Source organism: Poeciliopsis prolifica, unplaced genomic scaffold (genome assembly GCF_027474105.1).
Source record: "Poeciliopsis prolifica strain line A6 unplaced genomic scaffold, Auburn_PproV2 SCAFFOLD043, whole genome shotgun sequence".
Taxonomy (NCBI): Eukaryota; Metazoa; Chordata; class Actinopteri; order Cyprinodontiformes; family Poeciliidae; genus Poeciliopsis; species Poeciliopsis prolifica.
In genome coordinates this window covers 3,932,981-3,950,189 of record NW_026562418.1, presented here as the reverse complement: position 1 = coordinate 3,950,189, position 17,209 = coordinate 3,932,981, and the positions used below count along the sequence as shown (strand labels likewise).

At 37.4% G+C, this 17,209-nt stretch overlaps 1 long non-coding RNA gene across 2 annotated transcripts; it reads left to right on the top strand.

Annotated features, from left to right (window-relative positions):
- The first annotated feature begins 5,761 nt into the window (after positions 1-5,761).
- On the top strand, positions 5,762-14,806 carry LOC129376357 (uncharacterized). 2 transcript variants are annotated; one of them, XR_008607744.1, is made up of 3 exons: positions 5,762-6,105; positions 12,487-12,528; positions 14,521-14,806. It is a non-coding gene; the product is annotated as an uncharacterized LOC129376357 (long non-coding RNA). The 2 variants fall into 2 exon arrangements; XR_008607743.1 differs by lacking the exon at positions 5,762-6,105 and adding an exon at positions 6,229-7,115.
- The last annotated feature ends 2,403 nt before the right edge of the window (positions 14,807-17,209 follow it).

Below are 17,209 nucleotides of genomic sequence, written 5' to 3'. Positions count from 1 at the left end.
ACTTTTTCCAGAACAAGATTAGGTCACTGACATTTTTAAGGTCTTTTGCGAAACAACTTGGTTTTTCAAACAAATGATGCCACTTGAATCGTTCTGCTGTGTAAGCGATGAGCTTTCACTGCCACCAAGCTCTGTCCTTCCTGTTGGGGAACATTCAAATCCTTCTAACCCAGTGCAGACTGCACTTTTTGCAACGGGGCCCAAAACTGAAAAGCCATACTCAAGTAAAGTACAAATTCTCAAACACTCAAACAATTTACTTTATAACTTTGTAATTCAGCTGCCTCTACTTACTTATCATAAGTTTTTCATTTTTTTTTAGGTTTTAGCACTAATTTTGCTGAACTACTCAGAACTAAAAAGATTTTTAACACATTAAAAATATATATATTTATTTTACATACAGAAGTCCTGAGTAGGATCCCTTGTATTGTTTTTCTGGTACGCCTGTAAATCTGATGCACACATGACATCCGCTAACAGCGATGGACAACAAATTAAGTTAAATACCCCCAGTGGACCACTTTTCTTGGCCCGCTGGGGGTAAATTGACTATAAGACTATTGCTGTGATCAAGTTGTACTAAAAGGAGTGAGCCTGGCTATTCAAGCATGAAATAGCATCTCAATGCTAAACATGTTGCGGCGGCACAGACAGTAACATTAATGTCAGCGTCTGCAGTCCACTTTTCTAGAGAAGTTCCTGAAACACTGGAAAGTTTAATGGGTAGAACAACACTTTGCATTAATATGACAGCTAATAGCAGATTGAAAACAATTAATATTTTTCTTCTTAAGCTCATATGTGTGTTTGTAGATTAATTTAGTATCAAAAAGGGGTTTTGAATTAAAACTGTATCAACAAAAATGCTCTTTTTGTCAATGTATGGCTTTCAATTAAAATATGATTCTTAACTTGGTTAAAAAAATTTAACCTAGTCCCAAAAGTAAACATTTTAACAGTAGAATAGATATTTTTTTGCTTTTTTTCCCACACAAAGCTGGTTAAAAGTGTGTTTTTTACAAAACAAAAAATAGAGAAAAGTAAAATGATTGATGGATAAAAATTAATTTCTGAAACTAAACAGACTCTAATAGCAAAACAATATGGGATAGACATGACATCATAAAAGAAACTTAGAGAGACTTAGACTTGACTTTATTGATCCCTTGGGAAGACTCCCTCAGGAAATTATAGTTACCAGCAGCTCACAGGCAAAAATGTGGCACACAGTAAGCATACACAAAAGAATACAAAAAAATACAAATTAAATACAAAACAAAGAATATAAATACAACACAAAAGGAAATTATAGCAATTTGGTCGATAGATTGACCAGTGATATGGTATTGCACTGTATGGTTCTCTGATGAAAACAAGCTATATATATATATATATATATATATATATATATATATATATATATATATATATATATAAACCAAAGAGGTAGTAATATATTAACCTCTGTATTCAAAGTTCACCAGGAACACCCTCATTATTGTCAAAGTGTCAAATAGGAGGTTATTAGGTGTAGGGTTATAATGAACTGCCAGCTTAACACGCTGAACCAACAATAAACTGAACAGAACAGTGTCCTACTTAAAGGTTTCTGTCGAGTAAAGAGCCATCACCTCTTGATAATCCAGTAATAGAAAGAGGTATAAAGTTAACTAAAGTTTAGCAACGTAAGATTGAATTCAGACTTATTCTGCCTGATTCTTGATTGATGGTTGAAACAAGCACAGCTGATCAGCAGCTTTCTCTCTCTCTCTCTCTCTCTCTCTCTCTCTCTCTCTCTCTCTCAAATTTTACAGAGGATTTTAGAAGAACTCAACATCAAACAAAGCAGTCAAAAATAATTGAGCTAACTAAAAATAACCTTAAAGATGTGGGTGGGATGGATCAAACAGCTCCTGCATTGTGCTGGTCTGAAATTTGCCAGTCTGGTGCCATCCAGCATGTTTGTAGTCAGTGCTTTCAGGGCGCAGCGGGTCCGGTTTCCTTTTTTTGTTCACTGGTTCCAAATTTAAGATAAAGGCGGCCATTGTCGGATCACAATGCAGACTGGCAAATTCTCTCTAGACGTTATGTACTCAAAGTGTGACGTTTATAATAAGAAACTCTGTTTGTCCCAGTGGACCCCTCTATGGACTGCACAACTCGATTTATGGGTTTAACCCATTTTTGTGGTGTAAAAGTTTGTATGATACGCTCTGAATCAACGCATTCAGGTAACCCAATAGTCACTACCTTGCGCTTTAAAAGTGAATGCAGAATGAGGCTGCCAGCAATGCAGAGCTTGCCAAGCATTGACACATCCTTTGGGTAACAACCTGGAGAGGCGGGTCACCATGAGTCCTGTCCATTGCTTCTCATCCAAGGCAGTGAATCTTCCCAAATAGCAAAGTGGTGATGTGACGTTCATGAATGGTCCGATTCTTTTGAACGGCTCTTTACCCTGTCTCTGCTCTTTGTTTTCTACTACTTTACTTGTTTGTAATGTTGTGCATGTACTGCAGTAGCTGTTACTATTTAACTCAATTTGAAATCATTAGTAATATTAGTATTTAGCTTAATTTGAGGTCTATGGTAGCAGACTGCACAGGGGGCAGGACAGTTGCTCACTGTTTTTTTGTCAGTTTATTTAATGCAGATTATTTGACACTTTTTTGTGAATTTCACCCAAACATATTTATTTCTCTGAATAAATATAAAAGTGGATTTGGAATAAAATGGCTTGTTCTTGATTAAAATTGCATACATTCTCAAAAATGATTGACTTGAATGGCTCTTTGAATTGAATGGATCATTCGGTTCCCTGGAAAAAGAGCCAGAAATCCCATCAGTGGAACAGTGCAAATAACTGAAAATATATAGTTCCCTATCTTAAACTATCTTTGAAAGTGATGGAAAATGTTATGTTATTTTAGAACTTCATCTGTATCACAGAAAGCCAGTATGATTTTCTATGAATGTTATCTGTTTTTTTTTATTTTTTATGTGAACTGACTTCGTCAAGCTACTAATGCTTGACGAAGCATTAGTTGCATTTGCAATTCATTGCAAATGCAATGAATTGCTTGCTCATCTTTATAAACATAAAGATGAGCATAATGAAATATTGGATGAAAACAGTGGAGGTACAGTTGGGTGAGCTATATATCAACTTCAGCCACCAAAAATCTATTTACATGCAATATAATTAACAATTTCATGAGGTCTTTGGCTTATGCAAGGCCACTGATGGAAATAAAAATGGAAAATAACTGGCTTTTGAGAGAGTTGAACAATGTCGCTATAAAAAGTTTCCCATTTTCCTTTAATCATAACATCTCCCTCCTTTAACAATAAAACTTATTTCCACACTTTTGCCCAAAACCAGTAAGGTCACCTATGAAAAAAAAGACATCCTATAAATAGCTCCAGTAACAGGGTGGGAAACGCTGTCTGGACCTCTGAACGTCTGGGTCAGTGGAAAGGTCACAGGCGGGCATGCTTTCTTCTGACTGTTCCTTCATAAGCAGCAGTGACTCCCACAGACAGCTGTTCACAAGAGTTTGCAGACTAAAAAACAAAACAACTGCGAACTGGGAATGACTGCGGTTGCATTTCCCACCGCACACAGCGGCAGTACTGTTTGTATTTACACAGAAAAAACAAAAAGCACACACCTTTTTTATCAGCTCTAACCTTGACACCCTGTTCTTTGGTTACTGAAGAAGAACGGAGGGAAAGAATTTAATCAAGATAATTTTTTTCTCCATGTTGTTTGAATTCAAAGACAAGATAATTGAGTAAGATGTCTCTGTTCCTATTTTAGATTTAGAGGACAGTATGATTTTTTAAGTGTTACAAAAATGCAGAACGTTGTGCCCTGGATCTCCAACAATGACCCCTACCCTGAACATCAGTAGCATGACCTCGGAATGACCGCTAGATGGCAGACTATCGCACTAATAAATGTAATAAATGCCTTGATGTTGTAGTTAGAGAAATGGCCAGCAGAGCTCAGAGTTGTTCAACTTTTGCGTTTGTTTCAGTCCAAAACAAAAAGAGTTATATTTATAAATAGGTAGCATAAGGTTTTCCGTAGTTGAAGCTCAAACTGACCTGGATGGAGAATTTTAAGAAATCTGAACTCCAATCCAAAATATTTAACAGCAGCAATGGCTATTGGTTAAAAAGATTATAAGCAGTAGTAGCTCTTATATAATGACCAGAAATCTCATACCGAGGTTTAGATCTCATTTTAAAAATCCACATATTTTTCAAAACATGCAGTCACTCCTTTTTCTTTCACACATAGTACACTGAAGAGGTGCATTGTGTCAACAGTAGATATTTTCCCCCCTTTTTATGCGTCCTGTGTTGCTAAATAGAAACCCAATAGATTTACTTTCACAAGTGCAGAATTATGGCTCTATGTCAAAAGGTTTATTTCTGTTTAAAAAGTTGGGCTTTATCTGCATTAATAAATGTCACCCATTAATAGTCAGAATTTCAAAACTGCATGTTATATTTTCTTAAATGTTTTCTATCTTATATTAAAATTTGCTCGAACTAAGTGGGGGATTCGGGTATTTCCTGACTGACTGAAGATTCAGTGGCAGTGTCGAGACACTATTGCACGAGAACTCAAGGTGCTCCTTTATGATTCAAGAAAAAATGGCTATTTAAAAAGACAAGGTTAATTATTCACAGGTTTGTAAATCTTTTTGATAAATACATTTTAGTCTTGTTATTTGGTGAGATGTCAGTTACTCTGTTCTGAGTTCAGTTTAAGGGAGTTAGTGTTTCATTCTTACCTTTTCAAAAAAACATTCCACAGTCTGATTTCGATGATTTTTATACTAAAAAAGGCAAAGGAGCATATCTGAGATCCCGAGCTATTTGGATTGAGGATGGTGAGAAAGGTGCTGCATATTTCTGTAGATTAGAGAAAATTAGACAAGAAAGAAATGCAATGAATTGCTTGCAAATTGATAATAAACCATACACTGACTCAAATTTGATATTCAAAGAAATTTTTACTTTTTATAGCAATTTCATATTCTTCCGCATATAATAACTCATTCTATCATTCTGTTCAACATTTGATTCCTAAAATTGATGAAAATTCTAAGCAGATATGTGAGGCAGAGGAATTGGATAAAGCTTTGGCTGCTTTATCCAGGGACAAAGCTACAGGCTGTGACGACTTAACAAGTCGTCACATATATAAACATTTTTGGGTTTCCCTGAGAACACTGAAAAAAGGTGTCATCATGCTCATTCCTAAACCCGGACAAGATCCAACTCTGCTTGATCATTTAAGACCGATAACACTATTAAACAGTGATCATAAGCTTCTGACACACATTTCTGCCAACAGGTTAAAATCAGGCATGACCCAAATTATTTCTGACACTCATCTATACATAGTAACATTCGCCATCTTCCCCAGAATGTTCATACATCTGATGCCCATAGCATGTTTGTTGCATATGATGGTAATAATAATAATAATAATAATAATAATAATAATAATAATAATAATAATAATAATAATAATAATAATAATAATAATAATAATAACAGAGAAAAGGGTCATTTCCTGTAAAATGTCCGGTCACGTGGTTATTAGAGAAGCGTTCCCGCCCCTTTCTGTTAGCGGTGAGCTACAGCTACAGGTTGGTTACCTAGGTTTACCCCCGTGCCCGCGGCGCGTGCTCGGAGGTCAGGTGCAGCAGCAACTTCCCCAGCAGAAGTACGCATGCGCATCAGTATGTAATCTTTCTTCGGAGGTTAACGTCCAAGTACCCACTGACAACAAACTGTCGACAGAAAAAGTTTGAATACTTTATTTTAATGTACTCAGAAGACGTTTGCGGAATATTCAGTGGATGTGTTTGCGCTGTACTTCGTCCCTCCTGGTCTCAAAGTTAGTTTTGTGACTATCTAATTAGACTGAAACCTAATTCGTGGGAGCTAGTTCCGCCTTGTGCTCTCTGTGAGTCATGGACAGCACCGACGAGTGTCAGGAGTAACCAGGACACCGGTGGGAAACGCGTCTCCGGGTCTCGAGGGTCCATCTCCACACAGTTAAAGTAGGCACTCGAAAGGGTGAGTATCTGCGGCGCGCAACACTCCACTGTGAGCCGGGATGGGAAGTGGGATCTCTTCATATGAAGCTCACATAGCAGCAGTAGCAGTGGGACAAGATGTAGCCACCTGTTGCTGGCTTACTCAGCTTTAGCCGCCAGCGGTCAGGGATTAGCATTATACCTTTGTTGATGTAATAAGTCACTCTGTACTAACTACCCAAGTTTTGTTAGGTCGGAACAGAAACATTACTCGTAGAGTAAGGCTATATTCCAAACTGTGTCGTTCAGGATTAGGCTGGCGTTTGTTGGGATGAAGCTAAACAAGCTGGAGAAGTTATCTAACCTGTTAGCTGAAGTTCGTGTCTGATTGGAAGCAGGGTAAAGGGTTATTCCACCCTTTTTGCGAAAATCTGGGCGAATTCTTAACTGCAATATTCTGCACGGCTTAAAGTCTCATTAATACACAATCTGAGATTAAGGAGCCAATTAATCTGCTTATTCTAAGCACTAATTGTGGGGATTTCTAGAATGTCTTGACTCATAATTGGATCAAGTATATACTCTTCAGGAAATGGTTGTGTAAATTGAGTTAATCAATGTAGAATAATGCACTTCAGGTTTATGTTTTATATTTTGTGCTGAAGTTGATCAAATGTAGTTCACGTTCCTCAAAAACAGGGAAACGGCATTGTAGTTTGGTTCCAGATTCAAGGTTGAATCAGATGCTAAAGTGTGTGTTGTCAGTGCATACCTAAATATGAACGCCTGAATTGATCCTTCTGGGTTCCGACATGTACTGAATGTTGAATACCGGCTGAGGCTTTTTATGACTGGGATGGTTAAGGTGGGAAGTAGAAGGAACAAGTCTGCCCTTTTACCAAGCATTCCAGGACATTCCTTTGTCAACCCCTGAGTCTTGTTCTGACAAGCACCGTGTGCCTGAAAACAACAGCACACCCGGTAGGGACAACCGTACAGCTGGAGGACAAAAAGGAACTGCTTGTTGTAAATAGACAGCGCTGTGTTCAGGTCAGTAGTGTTTCTGGTGCTTTGTACATTTACTGTTTTTGAAATTGAACTTCGTTGTTGTTGTTGTTGTTGCTGTTTTTTGTTTTCATCAAAACAGTTTGAGATATATTTTTTTTTTGTTAAAACAACTATTTGTTTCTTTTGTTTGTTTGTGAATTTTGATGCTACGTATAAACAAGTGAACTAGATTTGTCAAAACAAGATGTTTATAGTTGGTACAAAACTCACATAGAATTGAAAGGGGTTAATGGGCGTGTTCAGATGAAATTAATTAAGCTTTTAGTGAAGTTTGAAAGTGTTGTGGAACCGTGAGAGTTATATAATCAGATCTGAGTGCCATCATCAACAATTTGTTGACAGTGGCTCACTGCAAATCCACAGAGCTTGTTCTCTCTCTCTCTGTCTCTCTGTCTATCATGCAAATTGCAGTTCAGCAACTCATTTGGTGATGCCAGCTCTGCAGAATGACCTCAGCACAATGGATGATTGTGTTTCTTTCAATCATGAAGTGCTCCCATGGGTTTGAGGGGGGACCTGGAGCAAGAGGGGGACTTTCTAATGATCTGACTAGGAACTCACAGGATTGTGTGAATAAAGTCTGAATAAAAGAACACAGTGAACTTGGACATTTTAGCCAATAAGAATAATAATAAACAAGAAATCACATCTCTGAAGGGTTATAATGAGTCTGACCGACATGTAGGGATGCACTGATATGGAAATAGTGGGTCAATGTGAATGTTGGTCTTTTGGTTGATAATCAATATGTAGCAATATTGTACTTATTACATGTATTTCTCTACACAGTTCAACACTGTGGTCTGATCTGTGGGATTCATTTTCATTGAAGCTAGTAGTTTTTTTTTTTTTTTTAACAAATTCCTAATTTTCAGAATTTCTGTTCTAGCCTTCTTGTTGGTCACATTTAGTTGTAGTATAAGTAGGGATGAAGTCTCACTGTGTGAACAAGTACTTTAGTAATCTATTGATTATTCTGAGTAATCAAATTTTAAAAAAAGTATCCTAGCAACTGAAGCTAGTAAAAAAACATGAGAAAGAAAATGGTAGCAAAAATCAATTCAGTTCTTTGTTATGGGAATAAGAAAACATTTTATTTCATAAAATGCAAAGTGATTCAAAAATTTTAGTCTCAAGTTTGAAATGTGAAAATGCTATTTAAAGCACAAGAACAGAGGAGAAATAAAATTTCATATTAAGTTTTAAAAATCAAAAAAACAAACTAAGGCATTATTAAATGCTGCCTTTTGTATGATACTTTATTTTCACTTGTAAATTTGAAATATGAAAAAGCTTTTTTATAAAATAGGTATCTCCAAGCTATCTTTTTTCATGCCATCAGTTCTTTGGTCATTGAGTACATGGAATGTTAGCTAAAATGTATTTAGCATTTTAGGTCTCTTTATTGGCAGTGCTCTCTTCTGTCCCTTGCTGTCTCCCTCCATAGCGGCTAATAACACTTAGCATTCATCAACAGCTTATTGGTTTAAAAGAGAGCGTTGCGCAACACAAATAATCATCTCATTGGTGCTAAATAGGAAAGCATAATTTCATGAAGTATTTTATCTGTAAATCTAATAAATCTGTGTGCGTGTAAAACAATATGATTATGGAGTGCAAGATGCTTAAGGATCTTTGTCGGGGGTGTAAAACTCATTTTCATTTCACATTAACATTGTGAATGCTCTCAAAGGGCCAGCTGTCTCAGAACATATTGATAAAACTACCTGTTAGATTGTTATAATATTCTCTTTTTCAATGGATACTTACTAAAATTACATAATCTTGAAGTTCTATTTATGTGGTCCTCTAGAGTCCACAAAATAGCTACAGTGGGCCAGATTTGGCCTGTGGGCCTTGAGTTTGACACATGTGACTGATAGCATATAGAAGCGCACCAATGTCACTTTTCTGTCTGATTGCTGATTACCGAGCCTAACTTGCCGATTCCAATTTTTGCTGCTGATTTTTTTTTTTGTATGTTTTTTTTTTGTCTGAAATGTTGCTACATATATCAAGAAAATTGCTGAGTTGGCAACAGTGGGATGACTATTTTTAGCTGCAAATATCTGTCAGCCAAACTTCTCTCATAGGAGAGCAAAAGAGGACAGAGGCTGATACGTAGACCTTTGCTGAGGTAGATAAGCTTGGTTTCACATGCAAGTATCAGCCAAACACTGATCTTTCCAAAGCTTTCCAAAAGGCTGCCAACTTTTCCAGATCCTCCTTGCGCCTGGTTTAAAGTCCAGAAGAGAAAATCAAGCAGCTCTGAGAAACACGGTTCTCCTTCTTTAAAGACTTGCTGTTCTGCCTCAGGGAGCTCCAAACATGTTTGAACATGTAGAAAGTAGAGCTTTGGTACTTCTGTTAACTTCATTCTGTAACATCTCAACAGAGATGGGATTGAAGGTTCCTCAAAGGAACTTGTTCTTGTGGAATCTGTTCCTTTTCAGGAGGCCGGCTACATTCTGTATTAATTTTTTGTTCGCCTTGTTTGAGATTAGATTGTTTTCTGGCAAAGATAACGTTGCAAAAATATGTTACACTGTCCCAACCTGGGCACCTCAGATGATGTGATAATGCTGTGCTCCTCCCTTTGTGCCTGTTCTCCATCTCAGTCAGAGGAGGAGATCTTTCTACATCTGTGGAAAACAGCTAGAAAGTACAATTAATAAAGAAGAGCTCACAACTGCCACTCTGTTCTCAACTTTGAAAACTGTAACGATCTGATTCAGTTGGCTGGCCCAGTACCTTTTGGGTAAAGTGAGTCATTTGGATTCTGAGTGATCAAACGATGGAGTGACATGGGAGAATTTACCTCAGCTGTTTCCTTGCTTTCTAAAGCTCTTCATTAGGATTAAACAGCACCTGGTGATGAGAGTTTACTGTCTCAGGCCCTCACCTCACTGCAGGTTGAAAATCTCACAATATGTGAAATTGCAATGGTTATCTCATTATCAATATTTTATTTGCAAAAGAGTGTTTGAAGCCAGAATTTAGGTTTTAAGGTTTTCATTTATGCTGATTAAATTAATAAGATACTTGGTCAGTGGGATGGTATGGATTAACTAAAATGACTGTTTTCAGACTCAGTGCCTCGATTATAGGTTTTCCTTTTACGGCGCAACAATATATAAAACTGTTGGTGACTTTTGATGAGGGTCTTAGTCAGTCAACTATTGCTCAATGTGCTAATGGCAGAGAAACGACTTACCATTTATCCACCATCATAAGTGGCTATGCTAGCTTGCCTTAGCATTCATGGCAGGCTATGTTGTGGTGAAATAAGTGTAGTATAGGAGAGAGCAAGCAGGAGTGGGTGAGCATGAGAGTGATTGACAGCGCTAAAACCCTCCTCCTGACCCTGATTGGTTGTTTCTGACAGAGTAGTGTGTTTACAGTTGGTACTGAGAGAACTAGGAGAAGGCAAGTTTTCTGGGGGGAAACATGGTATGTATAGTTGCTAATTCATTGATTGTGAAGTTATAATAACCTTAAGCAGAAATACAGAACTACTGATTGTTATGAAATGGTTCCAGTCCTCTTTCTCTGTTCTCTGCTGTCATTCTGTCAGCTGTTCTCTCGGTTTGCAGTGTCCCTTTCTCTTGTGAAACGGTCAGGAATACTGCTGATGGATCCTGTTACCAAACCTGAAAATCTGGCTGCTATTCTCAGCTCCGTGCTCAGCTCCCAAGCTTTATTTTGTGCTGTGACAAACATTTTGTTCTTGACTTTTCTCCGACAACATAGAGGCTCTGGTTTGAAGCCACTGGCTTGTTTCAACGTCCCCCTCAGGCCCTCAGCATAAACGTCGGGCTGACGGGGCATGAGCGCGTGCGCTTGTCTTCTTTCACACGGTGTGGACAAGGTTTCCTGTTTGGACTGAGCATACGCAAACAGGCTGGTGCACATTAACTTGGCTCGGTGTTCGTTGACCTGCATGCTGGAAACATTGCAGAGGAAGACACCTGAGAACGAACCGGGCTGCAGACGGGCTGAACTTTATCTGGTGAATTATTAGTGAGTTTGACTTCATCTCAACTTCTCTTCTCTCTACAGCTGATTGAAAAGAATGACTAATACATGAGCTCATTTTGGTCAGTTGTTTATTATTACACCTTCAGATTTAGCAGGAAGTTTTTGTTTAAAATAGAATATTATTGGATGAATTAGCATTGTTTACATGTCGTTGTATGCCTGAGTTGATGTACAGTGGATGCATGAAAGACAAGCTGTGCACATTTTAACCTGTCAAGCTGGTTTGACTGAAGCTACGCTGCCTGCTAGAGGCGTTGGTGGCTCCAACGCAGCGCTGACTGAAGCAGAAATTATGCACCCGCCTGGTTTGATGTTGTTGACTGTTACTGGAGCGCACTACTTCCTGGAAAAAGTCTTCACTCCCCATTTTGAGGAAACGGCACTACAAAATCCAGTTGCTCATAACCTGCTTACTATGCAAAAGCTCAACATGAACAAGGACGTCGACTGAGAGTGTCATGGATTTGGTTGTTGTGCATTTATATGCTTAGGAAAATACAACCATCCCTGGCTGCCAAGACAACTAGATGGTGAGGTTTTAATGATCAGTGAGCCTGTGATTTTTGATTTGTAGTAAGAGACTCATGCCGTGTGTGAGTCACCCGGGCTGGGTTTAAAAGTTGGTTCTCTGCCAAAGGGCAGGTCGATACCACTGAAACCACCAACCTTGGATTTTGTCACATTGTAGCCACGCCCACTGATTTTGACCAATTAAAAATGTGAGCAACCTAAAAACTCTTATCATGTTGACTTCACTGGGACAAAAAAAAAAAAAAACAGAATTTTGTTGTCAGCTGTTTGGTTTGTCCTTGTCCCTGTGATCTCTTTGACTCCACAAACAACCCCAAGCTAGTGCTGGTTCTTAAAGCTATAGGACACAATTCAACAGCTCACATGGGAAATCATTTGTCTGAATTCCTCTAGAGCATTTTGTGACATAAAAACTAGAATCATAAAGAAGTTGTTGATGTACTGAGCTACATGTAAAGGCTGTTCAACCTCTAACATGGAGATCGACTCTCCCCCTCCCCCATAGTGGCGCTGCAACAAGAACCACTGAAGGAAAAAGGCTAATTTAAAAAAAGAAAAATAAATAAATAAATGCTGCCTTGTATACTGCTTCTTGCTATTTAGTTTGAATTTATAATTGTGAATATTTGTCATTGTATATTTTGTGTAAATATGACCTAAAGCACCTGACAACCCTTTCACAAAATAAAAGGCAATGACATAATTTATAGCAGCAGACAATCTCTCAGGTTTTCATGCAAACAGTTGAATTAACTTTGAAACTGATCCTATTTATCTGTTTCAGGTACTAACGGCGGAGTTTTGGTCACTGTAATGGAAAAACCTGGTAAGAAAACTTTTGAAATATTACTGCACTGTAAATGTTAAAGGTGTGACATTATCTGTAGATGAGAAACCTTTAGAAAAGTACTCAGGTTGAGTTGAGACAGACCAGCTGTTTGTTTCTCTGCTGGGAACACAATCGCTCTAAGTAATGCATGCACTTCCGATATATTGTATCTTTTTAAAACTACTAAATGCTTGGCTTGTTTCAGACTTTAAACAACAAATTCCCAACACGACATTTTGTCAGTTGTATATTGGAGAGCCTTAAAGGGGCAGGATTATATATTTTCCAGGCATATAGTTATATTTTAGAGCACAAGCAAGTAATTACATTATCTTCAGTTAAAAAAATGCTGCATATATCAGATATGACTTCAAAAACATTTACTTCATAATTTAGCGCTTTGGGATGTGGCTTCTGCCTCTTTAAAAGCTGTTTGAGTCCGTGAGGGCCTTTGTTCTACAACCTTTTAAGATGTGTCATTGGTCTAGCACACCTGAATAAAACCTCCTCTGCAAGTCAGGCCTTTTAAATATCAGTGATGGGCCAGAAAACTGCAATAAATGCATCCCCTACTCTAGTGTGCTGAGGCAGAGAATTGGCTGATCCCAGTTTTCACAATTAAGAATTTTATGTTGTCTTTTTTCATTGTATTAGCAGTCTATACAGCTGAGCGTCATTTTAGGGCCCTCTTCAGTTGTAGGTCTCGGACAATATACAGTCAGGGTAGAGCTACTGACGTCACACAACACTGCCCAATGATTGGGAGACAAAAGAAGGGCACTGCTTGCGACAAGCAGGACACATTCATTATGTTTGCCGTTGCACTTGTATGACTTGATGTTGTTGATCCACGTTTGAGTTTTTATTCTGCCTATGCAGTGAGAGTTCAACTAGTGGTCAAAATTCTTTCCTAAACGTTGATTCATAAAACAGCGTACCAAACCGCTCGGTGGAAACGGATCATAAGCGTGGACAATTGGTATGTCCTGCCAAAAACTATCTCTACTGATCCAATGTTATAGTTCAAGGAGCAGAAGTACTAAGATTGGATAAATTGAAGAATGTGACATCGGGACCATTGCACATTTGAGGTTAAGAAGACAGTGACAGCAGTGTCTTATTTGTTACTGAAACATTCTAGAGTGACAGGATGAATTTAAGGTTTTGGCACAATGGTAGTAACAAAGACAAGATGCGCTGGAGATGTTAGGATTGTTAATGGGAGTAATGGAAAAACATAAGATGTGTAAAACATTATAGTATATCAGGAGGAACATCTTGACTAGAGTTATTTAGCAATTAAGCAAGAGAGTTCAGGGTGTAGAAGTGATTGACTTGTCCAGAAGTGTGATTCTAGATGTAAAAGGTAAAGGTTGTTGTCTCTGATGTCAGAGCAATCTGACTCATCATGTTTTAGTTTTAAAATGTCATTAAGGATTAAAATGTCATTAAACATAATGGAGATTTGATGTATATTAATCAATTGACAATAAGCTACGTCTGCATCTTCATGCATTGTTAATTGCTGCTGCTTTGAGATTCCATGCTATTTTCAAGTTATCTGTGCAGAATACAGGCTGATTGGTGGAGTGAGGATTTAAGGGTTGACAGTTTGACGCATCATGCTTTTTATCACTGAAACCTCCTGATCGGTCCTAACCCTGAACACACACACCTACCGGTAGCAACACTGCTGGTTTCCCTTTTTTTTATCACACATAGACTTGAATCTATTTCACTGTTGACCTCAATCATTTAACAAGCTCTGAGTATCTGTGCACACTCACATTACCTGAGGTTCACTGCCACAGTGCAGGAGAGGCAGCAGTTGTGCAACGTTTGACATGGCCGTGCAGTCTCAACATTTTTGTAAGTAAACCTGTTTTCTGAATATCACATGTGGAATGTTCTTGGCTTGTGCCTGTTGCAGTTGAAGAGTGTAAGATCTGAGTCATGCTGCAGGTTGGTTGTTTGTTGTGTTTTCTCTAGATTCACCATGAGGAGGCAGGGTGCTAAGAGCGCTTTAGCACTAAGAGAACCTCAGTGAGGACAGCTTAGGGAACTCATCTCTGCCTGGACAGTGTGGCCAAGTAGTAAAAATAAACTGGACTTCCTCTTCAGCTCAGTGTGAAATGGGACCTTTCTGATCTAAACACAGTTGTGTTAAGCAGCTCACAGGTCCAGGTCCAGGCTTTGTTGAGAGGAGCTTGTTGAAATGTCTGCCTGCTGCTCCTCTTTAAATAGAATGTACAGGTTTCCAGCCATGGAAACATAAATTACACAATAAAAGCCCATCATCTCTCTTTATTTACCCAGTTGTTATTGGACTGTTGTCTTGATTGCTGTCTTGTGATCCTACATGAGTCACAGGCTGCTGTATTGCAGTACCTCAAGTGACCTGTAGAAGGAGCAAGAGTATAACTTGATTCAGACGACAAATATAAGCATATGAAAATGTACTGCACTGTTTTCTCTGTCGGTCTCACTTAGTTTATTAGTTTCTATAAGTAACAATCAGGGGAACTTACAGTTTAATTTATCTTTTATTAATAAAAATTGCATTTAAAGTAATAATTTTACTGCAGTAACGTGTTGACATAATCCATTCTCCCTGATAGACATGGTCCTGGTTCAGTGATTGGGCAATTGCTGCTATTAGACACTATGGTACCAACGATTATTAGTTGTGGTTATTAATTAATTATTGCTTAATTGGATGAATATAACTGGCACATTCAACATATTTTTTTATTTTAATACTTAAACATTTCTATGCAATACAAGAAATGCATTAAAATATAAAGAAACACCCAAATAATTTATATAAAAAAAGAGCATTCTATTGCCTAATATGCAATAACTGCATTCCTTTAGTGAACACCAGATTTTTTGTAGCAAAACAAATCTGTAGCTAAAAAGTATTTCTAACATCAACATGTTAAAATCTCAGACCTCTCTACTTGAATCAGCATCAGTACAGAACCAGACTGATGTGGTGATTGTTTTTTGGATTCATAATTGGATAGCCAACTTATTCATTCTAATAGAATTTGAAACAAGTGTAGCTAAAACTGCCAGGAGTTTCAGGTCAAACATATTTGTGGACAAAGGGTTCTTTTCATCTTTAATGTAAAAAAGTATATCATTTTTGGACAGTTTTGTCTCCACTACTGTTCTTTTAGTAAATTCCATTTTACATAACCAAAAAACAAAACCAAAACAACAATTAAAATGGATATTTCTATAGTCTTTAAGAAAAAAAACAAGACAAAAAAAAAAAGAAACTGCCCTTCAAATCAGCAGTTCGTTGAGATCAATGTGGGTTCTATGAAATCTTTTATTTTCCAAATTTTATTGTATTTTTTTCCCAAATTCAACTTTGGAATTTAGGAAAATAAAATAAAATTTTTTCTGAATTTTATTCTAACCATATTGGTTAACCCAAAAAGTATGTATTTATGGTGTGAATGAAAGAAATTGAACAAATCAATAACCAGAGGTCAACACTTATTGTTGTTCTGTTTCACAAATGAAACTAACTGTTAACAGAACATTAGTTTTACAAGGTCTTACAATGTGTTTCACACTCGTTTTTTTTAAAGAACTCAAACATTATGTGCAAAACTACAAAAGATAAAATTGTCTTGTTTAAAATCTTTTTTTATTCAAATTGTAATAGTTGTGTCTGTGTTTTTAAATACAACCACTTAAGTCATGTTGTACAGTTTTCATATAAATATCCTGAAACAGTCATGTTTTTATTCAAGGTTATTTTGAGAGATTCACTTCTTTCACTTCCGACTCAGAAAGGCATATCTGAGGTTTAGTATCTGCTGATCGTGATCCGATACGTAATAACATCTGAATTGACTTAAAATATATTCATTAAAAAAATAATCATAGACATAAATGTACTAAATTAAAAATTAATTTGATTACTCTGCACCAGTTCAGCACACCTAAATCCACCAGGTTTACCAATATTTTATCGAATATGCCTTTTTGACTGCTTGGTCAAACATGTAAAATCAAGACAAATTTAATTTGTTCAGTCTGTGCAGTTAAAAGCATTTAGTCGACGTAAAATAAGTAGTAAAGGAACTGTAACTGACTAAAACAATAGCTTGACTATCTGCCACAAACCTTTTTTTAAATGGTTCAGAAAGTAAAATTAGGAATTCTAAATAGAATATAAAATCAATGATAAAACATGACATCACCCATAACACAAAGCATGGAATTAGACTGAATAGATCTGCCCTTATGGATCAGGCACATTGTTACCGATACCCGATCTAGATTTTTTTTTTCCAATGTCAGGACCGATATAGGTATTAATATTGTATCTCTAGTTGTCACATAACAGGAGTTTCATCTGTCATATTCGGGTCGCTAACAAAAGATCTCCAGTCATTATTTTACGCATGGTTTAAAAGGACAATCCTGAGTCACAGTACACCTACATTGTGTCACTTCCTGTACTCTGTCACTGCACTCCACCTCAGTCTGGCTCACCTTGTGCTTCTCAGATTACAACAGCCTGTAGGGTCCGACCCCATCCTTTATTGTCCCTCAGTGAGAGGGTGCTGACAGCAGACAACATGTAGCATGGTAATGGGAGGGAAGAGTTCAATATGTTGCAAATCCCACAAGGCCTGATGGTCAGACCAGTCAAACC